This window comes from Peromyscus maniculatus, chromosome 23 (assembly GCF_049852395.1).
Source record: "Peromyscus maniculatus bairdii isolate BWxNUB_F1_BW_parent chromosome 23, HU_Pman_BW_mat_3.1, whole genome shotgun sequence".
Classification (NCBI taxonomy): domain Eukaryota; kingdom Metazoa; phylum Chordata; class Mammalia; order Rodentia; family Cricetidae; genus Peromyscus; species Peromyscus maniculatus.
In genome coordinates, this window is record NC_134874.1 from 10,840,512 (window position 1) to 10,865,844 (window position 25,333).

Genomic DNA, 25,333 nt, shown 5'->3' on the forward strand with positions numbered 1-25,333 from the left:
ACATATGGCACTCCGGTTTCAGATAGATCGTCTTTAGAGACATTGTGGGTTCTCACAACAGGATGGGTCCTTCTTTCACGGGTCTGTTCATCTCTAAATAATCAACTTGGTGGAATTTAGAATCACCTAGGAGACACACATACTTCTGATGTGCCTGTGAGGATGCTTCCAGAAAGGGTTAACTGAGCAGAGATGAACCACACTGAATGTGGGCGGCATCATGCCCTAGGCTGGGGTCCTGGGCTGAATAAAAGGAAAAAGAGAGCTGAGCACCAGTGTTCATCTCTCTCTGCTCTGGCTCCACAGTTGGAAGCAATGTGACCAGCCACTTTCATGCTCCTGCCTCCACGCCTTCCCTGCCATGATGGACTGCACCCTCAAACAGTGAGCCTGAATGAACCCTTCTCTACTGAAGGCATTTTGTCAGGTATCTCAACACAGTGATGAAAAGAACCATTAATATGGTGTCCACGATGGAGGTCAATTCCTACTTACAGCTTTAATGTCACCCTGACCACAAAAGTCTCTTATTTGTTAGGTGAGGTTGACTAAAGCCATTTCTGGGATTGGACACTCCTCACTCTACTCTTCAGGACTGTGGCCATAATCTAGAGGGTTGGGGGCCATGGATCAGTTGTAATGTTGCATTAGCTCCTTGGCCATTTATCAACAAGTCTGTTATTCCCGGTGCTGTCACATCTTCTGGCATGGTCTCTAGTAACCACTGTGCATTTATCAGCATATCTGCAGGACCCCTTACCTCTCTTGTTTGCCCACATACCACCCTGGAGTTTGTGAAGTATTCTGAGATTTCACAGGCTCAACCACAGGGACCTATTATCTCTAACTCATGGGTCAAGGTCTCCCAGTTAGGCCTCTCTCCTCCTCTGCTCCCTCACTGTACCTGCTGTAGGTGAATCATAGAAGGCTTTCTAACTAGGGCTCCACTGAGAGGGGAAACAAAGATGGTAGTTGAGTTGATGTGTAAAAATTGAAAGGCTGCCTTGTACTCAGATCCCATCCTTCATGTGGGGTGTCTGGGAAAAATGGATCCACACCCTCATGGAAGAGCTGAAACCAATGAACTCTTCCGAGTGATAAACCACTGGCCTTGGATCTGACAAGAGACCCTGAGATATCACACCCAAAATATGAGCAACAAAGTAAAGAAGGAAGTTGGACTTCTTCATTGAAGTTAAGATGTTTGTGCAACAGTTATCAAAAAACCAGAATCTACAGAAGGGGAGAAAATGTTTATGAATTGTCCTGAATGTGACAAAAAGACAAACAACCCATTTTTAAATTGGGTGAAAGACTTGCAAAGGCATTTCTGCAATTATGCAAATGAATGCTAATTATTCAGTAAGAGTGATATTAGGACATGCAGATATAAGGGCAATGGGGTGTCCCCACTCACTCTCCTCTAAGGCTTAATTAATATTTTCTTTTCTAGTGGCGGTAGTTGAACTCGGCATCACATGCGCCAGACAAGTGCTCTACCATGGAGCTACATCTCCAGCCACATGGTTCCATTTGGCAAATAGAAAATCAAGACTCAGGGGGTTCAGTTGACTTGCTCATCATCCAAACAGCACTGCTGAGATTTGAACCCACAGTCCTGTATGACTCAAGAGCTTATGACATATGGCATAACCTTGGTGGGCAGCTATCTTAGTTACTTTTCTGTTTCTGTGAAAACACCCTAGACAAAATCAACATTAAGAGAGAAAGGTTGGCTTTAGCTCACACTTCACAGTATGGTCCTTCATGGCAGGGAGGTCAAGGCATCAGGAGCTGGAGGCAGCTGGTCAGAAGAGATGATGTGAGCTAGTGCTCAGCATGGTTTCCCCACTCTTGTCCTCTGCATCTCTTGTCCAGAGAACAGTCCCACATATACTCAAGATGGGTCTTTTTGGTGGTTTGAATGAAAATGGCCCCATGGGCTCATATGTTTGAATACTTGGTTCCCATTTGGTAGAACTGCTTGGGAAGGATTAGGAGGCATGACCTTGTTGGAGGAGGTGTATCAAAAGATTCATGCTACTCGCTTCCTCCTCCCCCTCTCTCTGCCTCCAACTTGCAGATCAAGATGTGAAGCTCCTAGCTGTTCCTGCTGTCACATCTTTGCTCTGCCATCATGGCCTCTACCCCTCTAAAACCATAAGCCACAAATTAAGGTGTTTTTTTTTTTTATAAGTTGCCCTGGTCATGGTGTTACATCACAGCAATGGACATCTTCTGACACCAATTAATGTAACCAAGGCAATCCCCAACAGGTATTCTCACAGGCCTGTCTCCCCAGTGAGCCTGTATTTTGTCAAGTCAAAGATTAACAACAAGCATCACAGTGAGCTTCTAGACTGTGTATAATTTTGACACCAATCTCGAGGGTCCATGGACATCACTGGTAAGTGACTTAGGGCATAAGAGTATAAGCAATGTTGGATCAGATATTCATGACATGCAGACTCAGCTTTGGCAGTGTCTGGAGAAAAGGAAGAGGGCTGCATTGGTAAAATTCTTCTCCTGGGTGGGAGAGGGGATTGAACAATGTTTACCCTCTCCACCTGTGACCCAAAGCTCAATTCCATCATAGTTTTTCCTGGAGAACCAATGCATTTATTGAGCATACTTTCAGAGCATTAGTGAAGGGTCACCAATTGTTGTAGAGTATTAGTTGAAGATGTGTTACATTTGTTTATGCTGTAGAACATTCGTTTAATGATGAGAAATGTGTTGCATTCTTTTATGTTGCATTTGTTTAACTCAGTGAAGCTGTGTTACTGTGCCTGTCTAAACACCTGATTGGTCTAATAAAGAGCTGAAGAGCCAATAGCTAAGCAGGAGAAATGATAGGCGGGGTTGGTAGGCAGAGAGAATAAATAGAAGGAGAAATCAGGGAAGAGAGAGAGGAGCAAAAAAAGAAGGGGCCAGCCACCCAGCTGTACAGCCAGACATGGAATAAGAAGGAAAGAAAAGGTATATAGAATAGAGAAAGGTAAAAGTCCAGAGACAAAAGATAGACAGGATAATTTAAGTTAAGGAAAGCTGGCTAGAAACAAGCCAAGCTAAGGCTGGGCATTTATAAGTAATAGTAAGTCTCTGTGTATATTTATTTGAGAGCTGAGTGGTGGGCCCCTCAAAGAGCCAAAAGAGTTAGAAAACAACCAACAACAGTTACTGACATGAGAGTGTGTGACCCCAAAGCAGCCACAATAGAAAGTCTTCACCCAGCATGGATGACGGCTTCCCCACAGCTGTGCAAATGGAATTTTCTTCTATTAACCTATCCTAGCACCTAGAGACCAAGAGAGATTAGAGCAAAATTACATACACTTGTCTGGAAGGAGTGACTGGAATATCAAGTGAGAGTCCAATGACTGCCCTCACCCTTCTCTTCTCGGGGGTCTTTGGGTCTGGACGGTGATAGACTCTCAGAAGTGGATACGGCTGATCTCATAAAAATGGCTCCGTCTGGCTCAGAAGACCATGCTTTACAAAAGTAGGTCATCCATCATCTTGCTATCCAGGCATCTGCTTCTGGGGTCTACGGAATTCCAAACAACCAGAGCTGGAAAGCACCGTGGCCTTGTTTACCAGATGTTTGAGAGTGTGCTGTTCCCGCCCTTCTCATGTCAGAGCCCTTGGATGAGAGTCAATGGCACAGATAGTCTTGCTGCTACTAACAACAGCGCCGCCCTTTCAGCTGTGAGGCCAAGGCTCTGCACAGCGCGTTCCAAGAGAATTGTCTTGTTCTAGATGCCTTCGGATGGTGTCAGCATCTCTGCTTTCAGATGAGATACCTGCCTGGCTCAGGGGTGAGAGAGAAGCGTGGTCATTTAACTGAGATATGATGTAAGCATATCATGGAATGTTGCCCCCCCCATAAAACATATCTGTCTAGAAACTGAAAGTGATTTGGTATGGACATGAGAGGAGAAATCGGGTCTTTTGGGGGTTAAGTTAAAGGATTTGAGATGGAGCGTTCTGGATTTAGGAGAGTCCTAGGTATTGTGACAGGTGTCCCTATAAAGAAAATTTTAGAGGAAGGTTTGTAATACGGGCATGTGAGAAGGCATCCACATGAAGACAGTGGCAAGCCCTGTGTCTATAGGCCAAGGGATGCTGGGAGTGGCCAGCCACCATCAGGGGCTAGAAAGGGGTCATAGAACAGATTTTTCCCCTCGTGTCCTCAGAAGAGCATCCATGCCATCCCCTCCCATCTCCCCAACTCTGAGAGACTCCTGTTGTTCTAATCCATTCCATCTGTGGTTGTTTGCTAAGGCAGCCCAGGAAACTAAGATGGTAGCAAGGTAGGATTTGAACACATACGCCAGCCCAAACTCATTCTACTAACCCGTAAATCACACATGCAGAACCAGCTCTGTACTTCCTAGTGCATCAGCTCAATTTTATCATTTCCACATTCAGTGTTCCAGACTACACTTATTTACAAAGGGGGAGGGGTGTACAGGGAGAAGAGACAGAGAGAGAGGCAGACACATCTCCCCAAAAGAGCCTTCTTCATCCATTTTCTTAATATGATTTCTACTTCTCAAAAGCTAAAAAGGAAAAGACACATAAATCGCATCAGCCACTCTAGCCAGGCAGACTGTGGGGTGAAAGAATTTAGCCTTGAAATGCAAAACCAGAGCCATTAAATCCCTCCAGCATTTGTGACAATATTTGATTAACATGGAGCCTCTTACTGTTCCCTTTCAGACAATGTGGAAAGGCAGGGAGCCACTCTGCCCTGCGTTTGATGTGACTATGGAGGGCTGGAGAGCCAGCAGAAATGCTAAGCCTGGATGGCTTGCTGTCATTATCCAGTTAGTTGGGAACCCAGAAACAGTCCAGATTTCCAGGCCCTCCAATCAGGATCTTCTCAAGGTTTGCAGTCCTCTGAACTCTGTTTCCTTTACTGGAATTGTCTACCCCACCCTAAACACCAGCCAGCAAGCTCCTGCATATACTTCAAGACTCAGTCTCCATGAGATATCTTCCTTGACTTTTCCAACTCCAGAATCTCCGACCAAAAAAAAGTTTCAGTTATCTCACTCTTTGTACACACACTATAGTTTGTATGTACCCCAGACATACCCTGCATGGTACTTCATACTATTCGATTCCTACCCTTTTTGCAAAGACCTATTTATCCCAATGCTTAAGGAGTCCATGGGAGGCCTTTGAAGGAAGCTATCAACTCCAGAAATTATTTACAACATAGTTTGCAAATGTTTGGGAATGCCACAGCTTGGTGTGTCGCCCCAGACTTTGAAGGCTGAAACACATCTACAACCCTGTGCTCGTAATGACATTTTCCCAGCTTTTTTTACCTCTGTCACCAAGAGCAGCACCTGGCCTGCACGTGGGGAAACTTCTTTTTTCATTATTGCATAAAATTTTGATAGACATAATTAAGATGACCTGGGGTTCTGAACGCAATCGTGTTTACTACGCTCTCATTGGCTGATGCTTGTGACTGATCTGCTGGGATGGACCAAATAAGCACACCAATGATGATTGGTTGCTCACTAATGTGTGCGTTGATGAAGTCATGGAAGTTCAGGGGAGCATTAGATGTGGGGAGATGGCTTCATCTGTCATTTGCTGTACAAGCATGAGAACTTGTGTTCAATCCCCAGAACGTAGTTCTCTAAAAACCTAGGCATGGTGGCACATGTTACAGCCCCAGTGCTGGGGAGTTAGAGACAGAGAGATCCCTGAGGCTCGGTGGCCAGTCAGCCTGGCCTGTGTGGCCAATCAAGACACCCTGTCTCGAACAAGCACAGTAGGAGCTGGAGAGATGGCTGAGTAGTTAAGAACAATTAGTGCTCTTGAAGAGGACCCAAATTTGGTTCCCAGTACCCATGATGGGCAGCTCACAACTATCTGTAAATTCACCTCCAGGGGATCCAATGTCTTTGGCCTTAGAGGGAACCCACATGCATGTGGCATATGCACACACACACACACATACACACACACACACACACACACACACACACACATACATACACACACATACACACACACATGCACACACACACATACACACACATACACACATATACACACACATACACACATGCACACACACACACACACACACACACACACACACACAGAGTTTGGGGGCTTTTTGTCACTGCAGCACAACTCCACCTATCCTGACTGATACAAGCTGGCCAGCCCGGATTATTCTGGTATCAAGAAGCAAATGCTATGGCTGTCAGAGTAGCCCTCCTCTCCTCGTGGGTCTGGTATTTCCATCCTTGTTCAGCTGGGCGATGAGTACCCTGGGTACCTCCTCAGTGACACTTTCATTCTTGTTGGAGGTGTACCAGCTTCCAAAGTAGCTTAGCACAGGCTGGATTTGGAGTCCAGCAGACTAAGGTTTAGGTTCCGGTTCTCCCACGCATCCCTCTTCCAATGTGCATTTATTGAGCACCTACTGTGTGCTGACTACTTGGTACCCGTGCAGCTAGGAACAGGATAGATGCTAAAACTGGGTAAACATACCCTAGGCAAGGCACCACCAAAGCCAGTGTGACCATCTTAGGGCAGAATGGATGTCACAAGGGGAACAAGATCCACACGCCACTGTGTGAGAGTTTGTGCAAACCTTCAATGGGAAGGGACAGAGCAAAGGGTGACAGAAGCTCTCGGTGAGTAGAAAGGACCTGATCACCTCCCGTGGGAACCGGATTCTGGGAAGAGGGAAGAGTGGGTGAAAAGGCCCTGAGGCAAAATGGAGACAGCTCACATTTCCTGAGCGCGGGCCACATGTCTGGCCTTGGATAAACACAGGACTTTTTTTATTTTATTTCATCACACGACAACCCTGTCGGCTTGTCACTTGGCACAGTTTGAATAGGAAATGTCCCCTGGGCCTCATTAATTGAATGCCGGGGGTGTTCTTTGGGCCTCCTAATTCTGGAAACAGGAAGTGAGGTCTGTGTGGAGGAAGTAGGTCACTGGTGGGAGGGGCCGTAAGGCTTTGGAGGGTGCACTTGTCTCCAGGCCCTTCCCCCTCCTCTGTTTCCGGCCCACCACGGTGTGAGCAACTCCTTTCTCTGTGTGCATCCACTCCATGATGCTCAGCCTTGCCACATGCTCAGAGTCAACAGAATCCTCGGCACCGTGAGCTAAATAAATCTCACCTCCTTAAGAGGTTTCTCTCCGATATTCTGGTGACAACTATTCATGTGGAGCGAACAGGACCTTGTCATCGTCTGGGCCAGATAGAGGACAAAAGGCCCATCAAAACGTCAAGGATTTTGCAAAAGACAAGACTAGGGTGACCCCAGCCACCTCTTTGTAGAGCCCCCAGCCTCCAGCTGAGCCTGCTGCTCTACCTGGTGAGAACCATCTCTGTCCCCCTTGGGCAGGTGGCTCAGTCTCCCCAAGCTTCATTCTCTACCCCTGGGAAACTGAGTGATGAGAGACCCACTCTGTCTTGGGAAAAAATGTCTTAACATGGCGGCGGCGGCGGCGGCGGCGGCGGCGGCGGCGGCGGGGTGGGGGGGATGTTCTTGCCTTACATCCAAACACAATCCAAGTTAGCTCTTGTCGCCTGTTTTTCAACCGTTAGCCATCATCCAACTTGATGGACGCAACCAGAAATAGATGTACAAAGAGTTTGGATTGTGATCATTTTCTCTGAGGCAACAGACATCTCTTCAGATATGATTAGCTTGAATATTCTTTAACGCGTGGGGGTGATGTCTATTATCTGATGTGCGATTAATGAAAGCCGTTAATATAAACAGCGAGAGGACAGACACCCCGCTTTCCCCAGTGGCTGCTAATTAAGGAAGAGCTGCTCATTTCAGGATGACAAGTGACTGCTCCGTCTCAGCTGTCTGGAACAATCTATCAAGAAGTGAAACTTTTAGGACATCACCCAGAAAAGAGCACAACCATAAAACCAAAAATCTCTTCTCCTGATAGGAGCAGTTGTAACAGCAGCATCGACTCAAGAATATATCAGAAGTGTCCACGTGCCTGCTCCAAGTTCAGTGCTCTGTGGCCTTGCCACTATCTCACCTTCCCTTGGTGGATTCTTGGGTGACGTCCCACTTGGGGACAGAGTTTCCAGTCTTACAGTCCGTGGGAAATGATCTGTGGCACAGGACCCAATTAAAGATGGAGGTTTGGCGTTTGGAAAAGGAAAGGTACAGATTTTATGCATCCCATGGAGTCAGGTTGAGCATTGTGGGACTAAGGAGAGCAATGAGATCTACAGACAGACAGACAGACAGACAGACACACACACACACACACACATACACACACACACACACACACACACACACACACACACACACACACACACACCATGGTTTGGTTGAGGGAGTCTTGGTCATACTTAGCAAAGTGTGAACACAATGAGAGTGTGTAATGACTGATTTGGGGGTTGGGGGACACGTGGAAAACAGTGAACGTGATGTGATGGAGCGGATGACTAACCATGCCATGCACGAGCTGGTGAGCAGAGGACAAGAACCAAGGTTGCAGGGCTGGGAGAGGGCTCGGTGGGTGAAGTACTTGGTACTTGGCCGGCGAGCACAAGGACCTGAGTTTGGATCCCCAGCATCCGTGTTAAAAAGCTGGGCACAGTGGAGCCAGCCCATCATACGAGTGCGCAGGGAGGTAGAGATAGAAGGGCTCCTGGAGCTCCATGGCTAGGTGGGCTTGCTGAACTGGGTGAGATCTGGTTCAGGGAGAAAGCCTTTCTCAAAAAATTAAGTGGAGAGCAATGGAGGAAGACACCCAACATCAGTCTGTGCCATCTGCAGGCATGTGTACTTGTATGTGCACACATGTGAACATGCACACATGCATATACCACATACACACAGACAGACAGACAGACACACATACACACACATCAAGGACTTAGAAGGCAATGTGATCCACTTTTCAGTGCCTGGAGGACAGCCAGGGGCAGGTGTGGGTATACAGGATGTTTGTGGCTCTGAGGCTCAGACATGGGATGCTTGAAAGCTGAGCCCAGAACACACCCAGGAGGGCACGTGAGTCAACGCAGAGGAGCGGGTGCAAAGGTCTGAGCAGGAAGGCATGGTATACGGGCTTCTTCCAAGGGAGGGCACAGTGATTAGGAGGGAGAAGAGATTCCTGGCTGAGACTGGACATAATGGGGAGAGTTGTGGGTAGATGAAAGGAGAAAGCTGAGGTCGCGAGGGAGGAGGAAGCGGTGGCTCTGGTGAGGTGTGGCTTGCAGAACACATCAGGAACGTTTGCAATTCGCAACGGAGGCCAAGTTCACACTCCGTAGCCTAGCCTGGAAAAGCCCCTGGGCTTCTTCTAAAGATAGCAGAGATTGCCGAAGCACAGTGGCATGCGCTCAGAGGGTAAAGGCAGGGGAGAGCTCAAGTTCAGGTTGGTCCGGGGCTCCACGGCAAGTTCCAAGCCAGTTTCCACTGCATAGCAAGGGGCCATCTCAGAACAACACAAAATGAAATAAGACGTAAGCACAGAGCCGAGTTTTGCAAAGGTCGTGATGGAAGTCATCCTGGATTTGCAGTCTGGCTGTCCAGCTTCCCTGCTGGGTGATTCCAGGCAGACATTTCAACCTCCCTGAGTTTCAGTCTTGGAGCGGAATGTACAGCCCTCGGCTAAGAGTGTCGTCTGAAGGGAATCTTCCTGGCATGAGATGTGTTCTCAGCATATATCCATCCTTACCTGCGTGTGTGTTTGCGTGTGTCAGGAGGTTGGTACATTGGAGGGTGCCGTCATTGTGAGGTCACAAATGAGGAAGGCTGAAGGCAAGGCAGTCTGTGGGCTCCAGTGCCTAGAACGAGAGTGGGGTGTATTTCAGGCAGATGCAGGTTCAAGAATGAAAAAGTGACTGGGTGTCTGATTGAGTTGTTTATTATTTATTATTATTATTATTATTATTATTATTATTATTATTATTATTATTATTTCCTTGTTCAGCTTCCACTCACAAAGGCTCCACCCCGAGGACATCATTGACATGGCTGCTGCCATCCCACGGCTATTTTTATCAATGGCTAACCAACCTAGTAAGACCATATGCAATTTTATCTCACCTCTTCATGAGTTCGGGACAGCATTAGTTGTTCATGCCTGGGCCTTTGAAGGGCTGATGGGTTTATTTTGGCTCACGGTTCAGGGGATACAGACCACCGTGGAGGGGAAGATATGGCTGCTGGGGAGGTCTGTGGTGGTGGGAGTGTGGGGTGGGATTTGCTCACATCTTGGAGGCTATAACCTTCAATGTCTCTCCCACCAAAATGGCTTACCTCCTCCGTCCGGGTACCACCTCCTAACGGTCCCATAACTTCCCTAAACAGTGCCACCAGTTGGGGACCAAGTATTCAAGCATCTGAGCCTGTCAGGGACATTGCACCCTCACAAACAAGTCCACACCTGTGGGAAGCAGCACCACCATCAAGTCGGTGACTTTCCTGGCACCTTGGTCACGCCAGCCGTGAGAGTGTGCTCCCTTGGGAATCCAAAAAAAAAAAAAAAGGAGTCTCAGTGTCTAACCGTCACTGGTGAAGTCTGAGTCAGAGGATCCTTCAGGGCCCATCACTGGCTAGTGACACTCAGGTTGGATAGGTACCAATTGGTCACACGACACTCCTGGAATCCAGTCGTGTGTGTATTGAGTGGCTTCTCAGAGGAATCAAATGACTGGATGTTGAGCGTGTATTTTGTATGGTGGTGTGCACGTGTAAAATTACTTCATAGACATATTTGGTTCGGTTTCCACACGATCAGTCTTCCATTCTGTCATGAATTCCGGATAATATTCCACCCACCTCCCCACAAAGAGCCCAGCTCCCTGTGGGACAGGGTCCCCTGAAAGTGTTCCTGCTGTGTCTGCTGACTCAGCCAGTCAGCAGGGACCTCTAGACGTCCCCCTGGCCTTTCCTGGGACCTTGGGATGGAAGAGAGTAGGTTTAAAATTAGAAGGGAGGACAAGGCTGCCTCTGGCTCTTGAACGCCAGCCATTGGGGAGGAACTGGAGATAAGGTGGTCCTGAGACGGGAAGCATTTATTTAAGATTCCTATCACACTGGGAAGCTGGAGAAGGGGGTTCAGCTCAGGGAATGACAGGATGTTGCCAGGATCCGGGGCAGGGCCAAGGGCAAAGGGCACAGAAGGAACGGATGTTGGAAAGGGGATGTGAGGCCCTCCGGATTGGAGGCGAGAAGGTTCGGAGAGGTCCCAGGCTAGGAGGCCAGATGCAAAGGCATCTGTGGGTGTACTTCAGGCTCTCCCATTCGAGAGGGGCCAGGCGCTTTCTATCTGAGGACTTTGAACTCCTAAGGGAGGCTGCTCTGTTGGTGGGTGGTCTGCTGGGAAGGGCCCTGGGTTAACGCTTATGTGAGCTCCCTCATGTGAGCTCCCTCGTGTCTGTCTGAGAATCTTCCAGCTTGGGGGACCCACACTGACCTTCCCCGAATGGCATCCCAGCATTGTCTTTGAGCGAAGCAAAAGTTAAAGACCACAGCCACAGAGCAAGCCCTGTGTCCTATTGTGTCCCCTGGGAGTCAGGGGTAGGAGGCTGAGTACAAGGTCCCTTTTCCACTGGGAGTGAACTAAAGACTCCTTATCAAGCCCAGGTCTAATAAAGAAAGGTCATTTGCAAAAGGAGGGACATAAATGACCAATATGCATCCCAAACTGTACCTACAGTTGTATTTATATACGATCAAAATGTAAAGGTCCCACAGCTACTCAGCTAGGGCCAGCCACATAGGGCCATGAGCCCTGGACAATACAAATTCATCTTGAACTTTCGGACAGTCCTAAGAGACATTTTTTCCTACACTTCATAACAGGCTCTAAGAGAGACCGTGGCACCCAGTCCGTAAGCCCTAAGGGGCTCAGTGTGTTGGAGAGAGGATTATACTAACAGGCCTCACTGATAAAAGTGTGTGTCTGCAGCTGATAAAACTGGCCTTGGGCACATGACTCCACCTCTCTGGGCCTCCACTAACTCACTGTGGAAACCAAGGATGCAGCAGAAGCCACGTCAGAGGCTTGCAAGAGGATGTGACTCGCACACTGCACGCGTGCTTAGGGAAAGCCCAGGAAACCGTGGACTTTGGTTAATGTCGATTTTGAAGACCTTGCGGCTGTTCAATGGGAGTTATAAAGGGTCCACTCTAGAAGGCCGAGACCAGAGAAGGTGGCCAAACACATTCCCCCAGCACCCTCCTCTCCTGTACCCTCCAGGCTCAGCTGATGAGATCACCCAGCATGCATCTCCCTTTGCCCATGAAGATGTGGACCAGAGGAGCTGGCCCAGGATGGGACATGAACTCCTCTCTCTCTCTTCCACCTCTCCATTCATCTGGACAGACCATGGACTCAGGGACAGAGGATTCCAGATAATATGTCTGTGGTTCAAAATCACAGTCATTTTGTCAGTCAGTATCTGGCCTCTGGCCACTTTGTTCCTGGGGACAGTCTGGCATTGTCAAGTGGAACAGGCCAGTTCCTCTCTCATCCCCAGGGAAGCTGTCTGAGGCATTTTCTCCCTCCTCTTCCCTTCCTTTCCATTCCCTACCATTCCCTCCTCCCTCCCTACCTCTCCCTTCCCTTTCTCTCCCCTCCCCTCTCTCCCTCCTCTTCACTTCTCTTCCCCTCCCTTCCCCTTCCCTCTCCTTCCCTTCTTCCCACTGTGTCCTCCCTCTTCCCATTTTTATTCTGAATCTGGAGACAGATCCCAGAGCCTGGCATACAATGGGCAAGCACTCTGCTCCCAGGGCCATACTCCAGCCTTAGCAACCTTAGCCTTGTGGCCACTGATTGGCCCTGTGCTGAACACCTCGAGTCCTGCCTGGAGCTCTGAGTGGCAGCACATGGGTGGTTTGATCCCGATTTTTCAGTTCACCCAGAGAGGGCAGTTCACTTTCCTTAGGTTGCCCAGCTAGAAAGTGACAGCCTGGGGTGTGAACTCAAGTGGTTTGACTGGAGAGTCTTACACTAGAGGAAACAGCCCTCTCTGTTTTTATCAGAATTCTCTTTAGCCTCATAGTGAAATAAGATCAGGCTCCTTCCCACCTCTGTGCTTTCTCAGGCACTAAGGGGATGACAGTGAGTGATCATTTTATATAAAAAAATCAATGTGCAGAAGCAACTAGGGACACCCCAATCACAGATGTGAGGGAGTCCCAAAGGTTTTTTTTTTTGTGTGTGTATGTGTGTGTGTGTGTGTGTGTGTGTGTGTGTGTGTGTGTGTGTGGTGTGAGGTACGTGGGGTATGTGAGGTGTGTGAGGTGTGTGTGGTATGTGTGTGTGTGTGTGTGTAAGGTGTATATGTATGGGTATGTAATGTGTGTGAGGTGTGTGGGGGGTATTTATGTGAGGTGTCTGTGTGTGTGAAGTTCGTGTGTGTGTGTGTGTGTGTGTGTGTGTGTGTGATGTATGTGTGTGTGTGTTGTGAGGTATGTGGGGTATGTGAGGTGTGTGAGGTGTGTGTGGTATGTGTGTGTGTGTGTGTAAGGCATGTATGCATGGGTATGTAATGTGTGTGAGGTGTGTGTGTGAGGTGTGTGGGGGGTATTTATGTGAGGTGTGTGTGAAGTTTGAGTGTGTGTATGTGTGTGTTTGGGGTGTGTGTATGTGATGTGTGTGTGTGATGTATGTGATGTGTGTGTGTGTGATATGTATGTGTGTGATGTATGTGATGTGTGTATGTCATGTGTGTGTGTGATGTATATAATATGTGTGTGTGTGATGTATGTGATGTGATGTGTGTGATGTGTGTGTGTGATATGGTGGGGATTGATGCCAGGGCCTTGAAAATACCAGATGAACACTGTCCCTGAGCGACACTGCCAGCCCTCTTAACTTGTTTTGTTTTTATTTTTTGCACGGGTGTGAACGGGGTATGCATGTGAGGATGTGTGTTCATGTTGGGGGCTCACATGTGTGTGCCCATGCACCTGCGTACATGTACACATGCATGTCGAGTCCTGAAGCTGACGTCTAGCGTCTCCCTCTGTCTTTCCAGCTCATGTCTTCAGGACAGTTCTCTCAGCTGAGCCCACGACTCACTGGTTTGGTTAGCCTGGCTGGCCAGCTTGCTCCAGGGAGACCCCTCCTCAGCCCCCTAAGCACCGGGATGGTGGGTGGGTGTCCAGGCCTGCACAGCATCACATGGGTCCTGGGAATCTGCACTCAGGTCCTCACACTTCTGTGTTCGACCCACAGAACCATCTCCTCAGCCCTCACTTTACTTTTTGGTTTCTAACAGGGTCTCCTGATTTTCCAAAGATGGTCTTGAACACATGCTCTAGCCCAGGCAAGCCTTGAACATGTTCATCCTCTGTCTCAGCTTCCTGAAGTCCCAGGATGACGGGCATATGGCACCAGGACTGTCTAATTTTGCTCCCTAGAGTGTGGTTGTGGACATTGCTGACTGTGTCTCCACATCCCTCCCTGTGGGGGTGCCTCCTCGGGCAGTGGGCCAGAGTACAGCTCCCTCCTGAACAGATCCTGTCTTCTTGCCCAGAGGAGTTCAAGGGTGCAGCCAGCCACTTGGAACTAGATGGGGCTGGCTTGCAGTAAAAACGTCTTTGCCTCTGCCACTGTCCAAGCACAGGTAGCCCAGCCTCTTGGCGTGGCCATTGTGTGGGACCATGATTCCAACTCACTGTCAGGGATGCTTCCTGAGAACCATGTGTGCCTTTTCCATTTTATTTTAACTGAGGACATCTTGACCAGCTCCCTTGTGTTTCTCTCTGGGGTTTGGAACAAGAACGCCTGAGTCTACATCCCAGGACTGAACCCAGTAGCTGTGAGGTCTTAGAAATAGTCAGTGGTCCGGTTTCCTTGTCGACAAGGCAAGCCACTCAGGCCCTGCCTCACGACAATGTCGATTCTATTGGTTTGTGGATGGATCCAGTTTCCAACTTGGCCTGTTACCAATGGCTGGTGAGCTTTATCACTCTGGGAGGTGGTGGGGTCAGGAGACAGGTCAGGTGACTTAAACACGCAGCCCCGGAGCAGATCTTGACCTTGGATAGGAAGGAAACCAGTGTGTACCCAATCGCTGGCACCCAATGCTGCAACTGGCATGGCCTTTGATTCATCTTTTGATCTCGTTCAAAGCACATCCGTTATCTCATCGGTCCATCAAAGGCCTGCAAGGAAGGCCAGCAGAGACTGGCCCAAGGAGATGTGAGTCAGAGATGTGAAAGTCAAGGCCAGAAGCTTCCTTGAGCAGCAGCAGCACTCTGGCCAGAGCTTATCCCCCCATCCTGCAGGGAGGAGGGTTCAATGGTTTAGGCCAGACCCAAAATAACTCTCTGAGAGACTTCCTTTCCCTGACTAGTGAACTTGTGTTCCTATCCTGGCCAGGCTGGTAGCAGACAGGACTCACCACCCACAAGAGAGGCCAGGAAAATGGGATTCCAAGTCTCAAGTCCAGGTCCCACGGCAGTGACACTTCTGGGATGTTGCTGGTAGCTGTGTGTCAGGGACTGTCTCAGGCAACAGCCACCTCAGCTTGCAGTCCTCAATTCGTTTTGACAATGAGCCACATCCCCGGGTCATAGCCACAGCCTCACCAGACCTGGAAAGCCTGCTGGGGTACTTTGCGGTCTCTATAGGTTCTCCCTGGGTCTTCTCAAGCTATTCTCAAGTCCAGCCTCCCTTTCTTCCCGGCCAAGCTCAGCATTTTCCCCATGGAGGAGGTCACAGGTCACTGTCGGCCTGCTCGGAGTGGGACTGTGTGACATTTTCTTTGCGAACAGTCATTTCCTGCCTCCAAGGGGCCACCCTAGAGCTTTGAGGCTGGACCCGACACAGTTGAGCCCAGGTTAGCTCATGCCTGGGCTGAGCCACGCACAGCTGTGTGACTTGGCCAAAACCACATCACCTTTCTGATCTCATGATTGTTGATGGTGTGATGTGGATAATCAGCACTGGGAAGATGGCTCAGGGAATAAATAGCATTCACCGGGCAAGCAGGAGCACCTGAGTTCACAGAAATGATGTTTAAAATAAATGAATGAATGAATGAATGAATGAATGAATGAATAAATAAATAAATAAATAAATAAATAAATAAATAAATAAATAAATAAATAAAAGCCAGGTGCAGCAGCATGGTATGCCATCTCAGAGTGGCTGGCCAGCCGGTCTAACCAAATGGTGATTTCCACGCTGGTGACAGACCTTGCCTCATATGACAAGGTGAATGGCTCTGGAGAAAAGACAGCCCAGGTGGCCCTTTGCCACCTCTCATACACAAACTGAGGAAGCATCCAGACCTTGTAGGGCCGTGGGGAAAGTTACAGAAGGAATGTGTACATCTGCATGATTCCTGTCCTTCCTGTCATAGATGCCCTGCTTCTTAAGGGACTGCGGCCATGGCTCTGCCTCTTATTATTATTATTATAATACTGCCGTTGTGGGTGGGGAGGGTAGTCATGTGGAGAAACAACCATTTCCGTTCTTCAGCCCCCTCCACACCCTACCCTTCACCACGCCATCATCCTCAGGCTGTGTGGCCTTGAAGGAGCTACTTAACTTCTCCGGGCTCAGAAAGATCTCGTACAGCCTTCAAGATCAATCCAGGAGGAACCGTCCACTCAGTCTGGCGTCAGTTCCTGAGGCCTGTTGCCTGATCACATGAGTCGTATTTGGATGATACTTAACGTTTTCCTAAAGTGGGCCTGCTTTTTTTGGGTCTCGCATAGAATAAGGGCTCTCGGGAAACATTCCCCTCAAATTTTAAAGATCTACCTGGAAGTCTACCTCCAGCCCAGGCCACCAGGCCACCACACTCTTCCATAACAAACAGACTGATATAGAAGGAAGGAGGGGCGGAGTGGGAGAGAAGAGGGAGGGAGGGAGGGAGGCAGAAAGGAGGGAAGGAGGAAGGGAAGGAGGGAGGGAGGGAGGACGGGAGAGACCAACAGTGGTAGACAGTTTGGGGAGGCTTTGGCTCTGGGCTACCTTGTGACTGTCACACAGGGCACTGGAAGAAGGACATCGGGGTTTGCCCAACTTGATGAAGGGCCTTGATGAAACTGTCACATCAAAGCACATGGCTAGCTTCAAAGGCAGCGCCCTGTCCCTCCTGCTCCCCGTGGGTCATGGCCAACCGGTTCACCCAGGACAAAGCCACTGCCAAGGGGAAGGGGGCGGGTCTGGGTTTGTGCCAAGCCCCTTGGGGGCCAAGAGTACATCGTTGGAGCCCCAAACTCACCGTGCACTCCCTCAGGGGTCCTCACTCCGGGCTCCCAAATCTGAGGCCCCCGGAGGGAGGGCAGAATTCAGAACAGCTCTGGACCTGGGCGGACACAAACATGCACAATTTCCATGTTGTCACAGCTACGGGACTGAAATGCTGTCTTTCCGCTGTGAATGTAAGTGACAGCCACACAGGGGGGCGGTTCCACCACCTTGTCCCTGATGGAAGTCATAGGCACGTGCCCACTCCTGTTCCGATGTCCGGAAGGGCCTCCTGCACACCTCCCTTCTCCCATGCTCCCTCACACTCACACTCACCCCCCTCACGCTTCCTCACACTCACCCTTCTTCATGCTTCCTCACACTCCCTCGCACACACCTCCTCACATTTTCACTCCCTCACACTCACCCTTCATGCTTCCTCACACTCGCTCACCCTCACACTCCCTCATACTCACTCTCAACTCCTTCACCCTCACACTCACCCTCCCTCACACTCACTCACACTTACCCTTACACTCCTTCACCCTCACACTCACCCTCCCTCACACTCACTCACACTTACCCTTACACTCCTTCACACTCACACTCACCCTTCCTCACACTCCCTCACACTTACCCTTACACTCCTTCACCCTCACACTCACCCTCCCTCACACTCACTCACACTTACCCTTACACTCCTTCACACTCACACTCCCTCCCTCCTTCACCCTCACACTCACTCATACTCCCTCACTTACCCTTACACTCCTTCACCTTCACACTCACACTCCCTCCCTCCTTTACCCTCACACTCCCTTACACTCACCCTTGCTCACACTCCCTCACACTCATCCTCCCTCACACTCATCCTCCCTCACACTCACCCTCACACTCATCCTCACACTCACCCTTCCTCACACTCCCTCACACTTACCCTTACACTCCTTCACACTCACACTCACCCTTCCTCACACTCCCTCACACTCACTCACACTCACTCACCCTTGCTCACACTCCCTCACATTCATCCTCCCTCACACTCATCCTCACACTCACCCTCACACTCACCCTCACACTCCTTCACCCCCACACTGCCCACATTACCATTGTCATCCTCATTAGGTCCGCTCTTGGGACTCACTAGCTCCTGGACTGATCAATAAATGGGTGAAGTGGCTGGTGACCCAGGCCTGTAACCCCAACTCCTCAGGAAGCTGAAGCAGGGGGATGGCAAGTTCAAGACCATCCTGGGCCACGTAGTAAGGCTGTTTCCAAATAAAAACTTGAGGGAAGGCTGGGGACAGGGCTCAGCAGTAGAGCACTTGTCGAGCATCCATAGTGCTGAGGAGGAGGGGGAGGAGGAGGAGAATGTCTGTGAGATATACACATGCATGCGTCACACACTGTAAGAACTACGGTAGGAGCCACTAAACTCCTGGCCTCAGTGTTCCTGTCAATTTGATGGCCATAAGAGTCCTTTCAGCACCTTGGAAAAAACATCACATACCCCCTACTGGGTGTGGCCCATCCCTACCACCCTCCTTTATTCTTATTCAGTGAGGCCAAGAGTTGCTGTACTGGCCCCTGCCTTCCACAGCCTCCCATATGCAGGCTCTGTCTGTCACTGGTTCATGTCCATTTACAGAAATGAAACGAACCCCCCCCCAATCCCCACCCTGCTACAACACACATCCAGTGAGAAGCAGGTTGACAAGGTCACAAATATTTGAACAATCCCTGGGGCAACAGAGGACATTGACCCCAAGGTACGTGTTGCCTGGGCAGAAAGTTTATCCAAGAATGATAAACGTGACAGATTACAAAGTGCGGGGAGAGGGCCAGATAAGAGCTCCGGCACCCAGCCAGTGAACCAGGAGCCGGAGCTGGGCCGACTGCAGTACCAGGGAGCGAGGCCCTGTGATCAAATGCTCTCTTTTCTAGAAACATCCCCATCTGGGATATAGAGCAGATATTGACTCTGGAGCTGGGTCACCCTGGCTTCTCACGACCTCACTGTGTAGCTGAGAGGGTTCTAGAGATGAAGAAAACCCCCCAAGTCATGCTGAGCCCTCACTGTGTGGCTGAGCTTGCTTTTTGGGAGGAGGGGTCATTCAGGGACTCACTATGTACCCTTGAACATTGTATCATGTGTACCCCTATGTCCATCCAAATGCTAAGATACTGTGTGGGCTGGGAGATGGCTTAGTGGGTAATGACGCTCCTTAGCAAGCACCAGGATCCGAGTTCAAATCCCCAGCACCCATGTGGACAGTCAGACAGGAGGATCCAAGAGCTTGCTGGTCAGCCTGGTCAGAATGGTGGGTCCTGGTTCAGTGAGAGACCCTGTCTCAAGGTAATATGGTGAAGAGGGGTCGAGAAGAGCTGGCCTCCTGCTCTGGCCTCTGCATGTGTGAGTGTGAGTGTGTGTGGGAGGAGTGAACCCTCATGTTCACAAGTAACACACATACAAGAAGTATGCTTGTGTGGGTATATGTCCTGTGTGTGTATGTGTATGTATGTGCATGTTTGTGTGTGTATGTGTATGTCTCTGTGCAGTGTTGTGTGTGTATGTGTATGTATGTGTGTATGTGTTTGTATGCTGTGTGTATGTGTATGTCTGTGTGCATTGTTTGTGTGTGTGTAGTGTGTATGTGTTTGCATGCTGTGTGTATGTGTATGTCTGTGTGTAGTGTGTATGTGTATGTCTGTGTGCAGTGTTTGTGTGTGTGTGTTTGTATGCCTGTGCGCAGTGTTCGTGTGTGTGTATAATGCTGAGTATGGAACCCAGATGCACATCAAGTGTTCTGCATAGAAGCAATGTCTCTTTTTCTTCTTACCATATCATTGTTAAAATGGTACACAGAAGATTCTTTAATCTCCAATTTTTTTTTTCTTTTTTGGTTTTTTGAGACAGTGTCTCTCTATGTAGCTTTGTGCCTTTCTTGGATCTCGCTCTGTAGACCAGGCTGGCCTTGAACTCACAAAGATCCACCTGGCTCTGCCTCCCAAGTGCTGAGATTAAAGGTGTACACCACCACTGCCTGGCTAATCTCCAATCTTAAGGATCAGGATGGTTGCTTAAGTTGATCAAAACTATAACCATGACATAAATACTCCACCCAAGAGTCTGTGACCTTGAAATAAATCGATATCCACCCGAGTCTATGATCTTGGGCCTTTTGGGCTCTTGTATCTCAGTTCCTTCATAGTGACTTGGGATAGCATTAGTATCGTGTCAAGTTCTTGTGGGGATTAATTGAGATACTATGTAAAATGGGCCGGGTTTGAGCTTGAAACAGAATAAATATACAATACCTGTTAGCCAAACCATTAAATTGTCACAATCATCACAATCATTGTCATCTTCACCATCACCATCACCCCCACCATCATCACCACCATCACCATCACCACCATCACTATCACCACCATCATCACCATCACCACCACTATCACCATCACTGTCACCACCATCATGACCACCATCACCATCATCCTCATCACTGTCACCATTATCACCATGATCATTGTCGTCTTCACCACCACCACCACCATCACCACCACCACCATCACCACCACCATCATCATTACCACCACCATCATCACCACCACCACCACCACCACCACCACCACCACCACCACCACCACCACCACCATCATCACCATAAATGTCTTCACAGACTGGTTACAAACAAAAGTCCTTAGAAAGAAACAAGTGAAGGGAACATTTCCAGGTGAGACAGACATCTATGCCACGTACAGCAAACTGTCCCATTTCTCTTTTTTGTCAACAGAGTTGATGGAAACACAGGCCCTGCTCATTCTGTGACTGATTTCACGGACACCCATAGATATGAGTAGCTACTGTGGAGAGCTGACAGCCTGCAAGGCTCCACCATTTACTCTCCGGTCCTTTACGGAGAACCTTGTCGACCTTATATTGGATAATGAAGATATCTTGACAAGATGGTCCAGAGATGCCTATCTGTCATTTGGATTGTTACTTGGTTATGTGTGTGAATGGGTTTATCCTGCTGGCAGGAATAGCATCCCTCCTCCTACCGATTAGTCTGTTTGTCCGTATCCATCCTTTCCGATTGGAATAAACATTTAGCTATGTCTTAAGTGCTAGGAGTAGGGGTGTGAGCAAATGCTAAGTGGGAGACGAATCACACAGTCCTTGCGGAAGCCATTGGGAGGCAGCTCAAGCTTGTGCACACCCTGGTCAGTGTCAATTAGACAAAGACCTCCTCAGTCATTAAGGCTGTATAAATCATGACTTGTAGGAGCCAGCGAGGCCCAAGAAATGCCAGCAACACTGAAAGAGAACCAGCACCGAGGTGCCAGGTGAGGCTTCATGGAAGAGAAAAACTGAGCATTGACGGGATTATAGGGGAGGAGAAAAAGGGGACAGGAAAGGTCTTCACAGGTGGAGAGATGTCTGTGCCATCGAGGCGTGGGAGGGCCTGGCGGAATCAGGCTGTGGAGACACCTGGACAGCTGCCTCACAACTTGTTCTAGATGCCACCTCAGACCATTGCCACAGTCAGCCAGCCCCTCTTCTTCACATTCTGATCCTAGCTTGATCCTGGGGACTTCCCTGCCCCTGCCGTCACCTGTAGATAAGATCATAGGAATGCCCGAGCCCCCCCCCCCCCCAACATCCCTGGTTCAGAGTGCATCCTTCGCTGTGCAGCCTGAGGAATCACTCTAATACAGGTAGTTCCCTGTCCTAACACCCCCTGTGGCTCCCTTATACCCAGAGATCAGCCACACTTACCCTCCTGCACAATCCGTGGGTGCTCCCGGATCAGTCTTTGCTCCTGTTCTCCAAAGTGCCCACCTGCAAGCTCTTTGCCTTCCAGCCTTATGAGTTACAACCTCTCTCTCTCTCTCTCTCTCTCTCTCTCTCTCTCTCTCTCTCTCTCTCTCTCTCATATAAAAAGCTATAGCTACTTCAAGAAAACTCTGATCAGAAAAAAAGGCCCTTAATAACCTTCTAATTTGTCTCCCAGCTTCTGTCTTTTCTTCCCACAGGCTCCCAAAGGCAGCCAAAGGGACACCATTATGATCCAAGTCAGGCCCTACCACTCCCCATCTATATCATCCCCACACCACATTACTCAGAGCAGAAGCTAAGGAGGGTATTACTGACCGCGAGATGACTGCCCCACGGCACCCACACACACCCTCTCTCCCACACCTCTGCTGTATTTCTGCCTCCACTTTAAAGACCTTCTTTGAAGCCCTCAAATGCGCCAGGCACACTCCTACCCCAGGACATTTGCTGTGTTGTCTTCCTGGAGACTTTCTCATGGGTATCTGTTCTCTCTCTCTCTCTCTCTCTCTCTCTCTCTCTCTCTCTCTCTCTCTCTCTCTCTCTCTCTCTCTCTCTCTTCCCCCCCCCCCCGTGTGTATGTGTGTGTGTATGTGTGTGTCTCCCTCTCTCCCTCCCTCCCTCTCTCTGCCCCCCTCTCTCCCCTCACCTTCTGTCTCACCCACTTCTGGACTTTGTTCAGACATCATTTTCTCAAAGACATTTTTTCTGCTAACCCCGCTCAACTCCCAAAGCACTGGATCTGGGAAGATGGTGTGGTGGGTGGTGGGTGAAAGGCCGACCTCACAAGCACGTGGACCTGAGTCAGATCCCCAGGGCCCGTAGAAAAACTGGATCGTGGTGGAGGTGGGTGCCTGTAACCCCAGTTCTGAGGACAGGAGACAGGCAGACCCTTGGGACTCACTGGCCACTCAGTCTAGCCCAGACTGAGTTCCAGGTTCTGTGAGAAATCCTGTCTTAAGACAGAAGGTGCAAAGTGATTGAGGGAGACGTTAATGTTGACCTACTGGCCTCCATATGTGCATTCAGTGTGTGCACATGGACGGAAGTGCATCTTTACACACATGAACACAGAACACCACACCCAGTTCCTAAATCTCTTGTTTTCATTTTCTTCACTGCACATTTCAGCAGTACTGTGTGATTTCACTATTATTTCCACTAAATCAATTTCTAGTACTTTGAAAACTCCATGAGAGCGTGTTTGTTTTTCTGGCTTTCTTCTTCTTTTTTTTTTTAATCCACTTGTTTTTTCCATAATAGTAGCCTCAGCAACTATAACACATGATGACTTACTATTCTCAGTTAAAACTTTGAGGGGGCCGGGCGGTGGTGGCGCACGCCTTTAATCCCAGCACTCGGGAGGCAGAGCCAGGTGAATCTCTGTGAGTTCGAGGCCAGCCTGGACTACCAAGTGAGTCCCAGGAAAGGCGCAAAGCTACACAGAGAAACCCTGTCTCGAAAAACCAAAAAAAAAAAAAAAAAAAACTTTGAGGGGGCCAGGCTGTCTCCTTTGTTGCAATCAGGGTACCTGTGTTAATACATCCAGGGGTCACTTTGGTGGGCCTGTGAGCTGTGTCTCTCTATTAGTATATTCGGATGTTTTAATTGCCTCCAGTCCTACAGGGTTTTTTTTTCCCCCATGTGTGATCACTTGGGGAATTGCTGTGCACCCAGAAGCCGACAGCGAAGACAGGGTTAACCCTCACCTCACACCCACTGGGTGTCCCAAGGCCTTCTTCTCCCATCCTGATCTGTCACCTGTCCACCTACCTCTCACTTCTGCGGTTCGTTTGACTTGGACAGGGTTTTCCCCCCAGTTGTTTACCGAACCCCTGGCCTCTGGTTTGAAGTTGGCCGCCCAGTGACCTCGACGCTGTCACCTCACCTCCAGCCACCTGCCATGTTCCACACAACACCAACACTTTGCCCAGGGGGAGGGGACAGATGGCTCAGTCATCACAGGTCGAAAGCGAGCCTGGGTCAGCCTGGTGGATGTAGCAGGGCCATCTGGCTGACCCTTGTTGGATGGACTACTCCTCCCTGTGTTTGCTGGCCAAGGTTAGAAGTGTGTCGGGAGGTCACCCGACAGCTAAGTAAAGCTTCGAGAAACAGGAGACCCAAGCGGTCCCTTTTCCCCATCAGAAGCCCAAGCCTCCTCAAAGGAAACGGTACACTTCCTGTCTCCAGGAATCACACCTCCAGAGGATCTTGAGGAAAGTCCCAGCAAGCCATTGGATTAAAAAAAAAAAAAAAAAAAAAAAAAAGATAGTGTAAATACCAGTAATGGGTTGCTATGCCGCTGTGACCTGACCTGGCCTCCCTCCACCTTTTTTTTTTTTTTCAAGAGTCTTTTGTTTTATTTTATTTTTGACACAAGGCTTCCAGTGCAAGCAATCCTTGAACTTGCTTTGTAGCTGAGATGACTTTGAACTCCTGATCCTCTTGCCTCTACCATCGGGGTGCAGGAATTACAGGATGTACCCCACACTCAGCTAGGACCAGGACTCAGGGCTTCATGCATGCTAGGCAAACACTCTGTTGGGCTGAGCTGCATTGCCAGGCTCCTGTTTCAACTTTCAGTGGTCTTTTGTACAATGAAGGACCCTTGGAGTCCATCCCTGTGGGACGAATCTTTGGATGGAGGCCACCTGGACTCTGGTGGCATTGATCGTTACCAGGTGTACGTGACTGAGAGACACTGGGATGGGGCCAGCTTGTCCTGGCTGCCTTGGTAGTAGAAAGTAACCAATTTGGGTTGAGATGTCCCAGGCATACAGCCTGGCTTTGCCACGTACTAGCTGTGTGGCCTTGGCTTGGCTCCTTGGCCACTCTGAGCCTGAGTTGCCTCATCTCTAATGGACGGATGAAAATAACATTGACCTTGGAAAACTGTTGTGAAACTAACCAGTCTGGAAGGTTCTGGAAAATGTTTCTGTCCAGACTTCCCAGGCTAGTGGAGTTACTTGGGTATCATCTTGATCTAATCTCTGATGGCTTCCACGTGTACAGAGAGCTTTAAACTCACCAGGCTGAGTAACTCTCCAGCTGGCACATAGTAGGACTTCAGAAAGAGAGATCACCTCCTCCCCCAGAACCTTTCTGTGCCAACGTAATATTTGGTTCGCTGTTCAAAGGGGAGACACAAACACAAAACACCTGTTTCTAAACTGCCAACTGGAGACTTTCAACATAGCCTGTTGCTTCTGGTGACTTCTGCATGGAGCCCTGTTCCTCTTTCTGCCGTGAAAACTCTTCCACCTGGGTCACTTCTGTCATTCTGGGTGGTCCCGTCTCTGGACA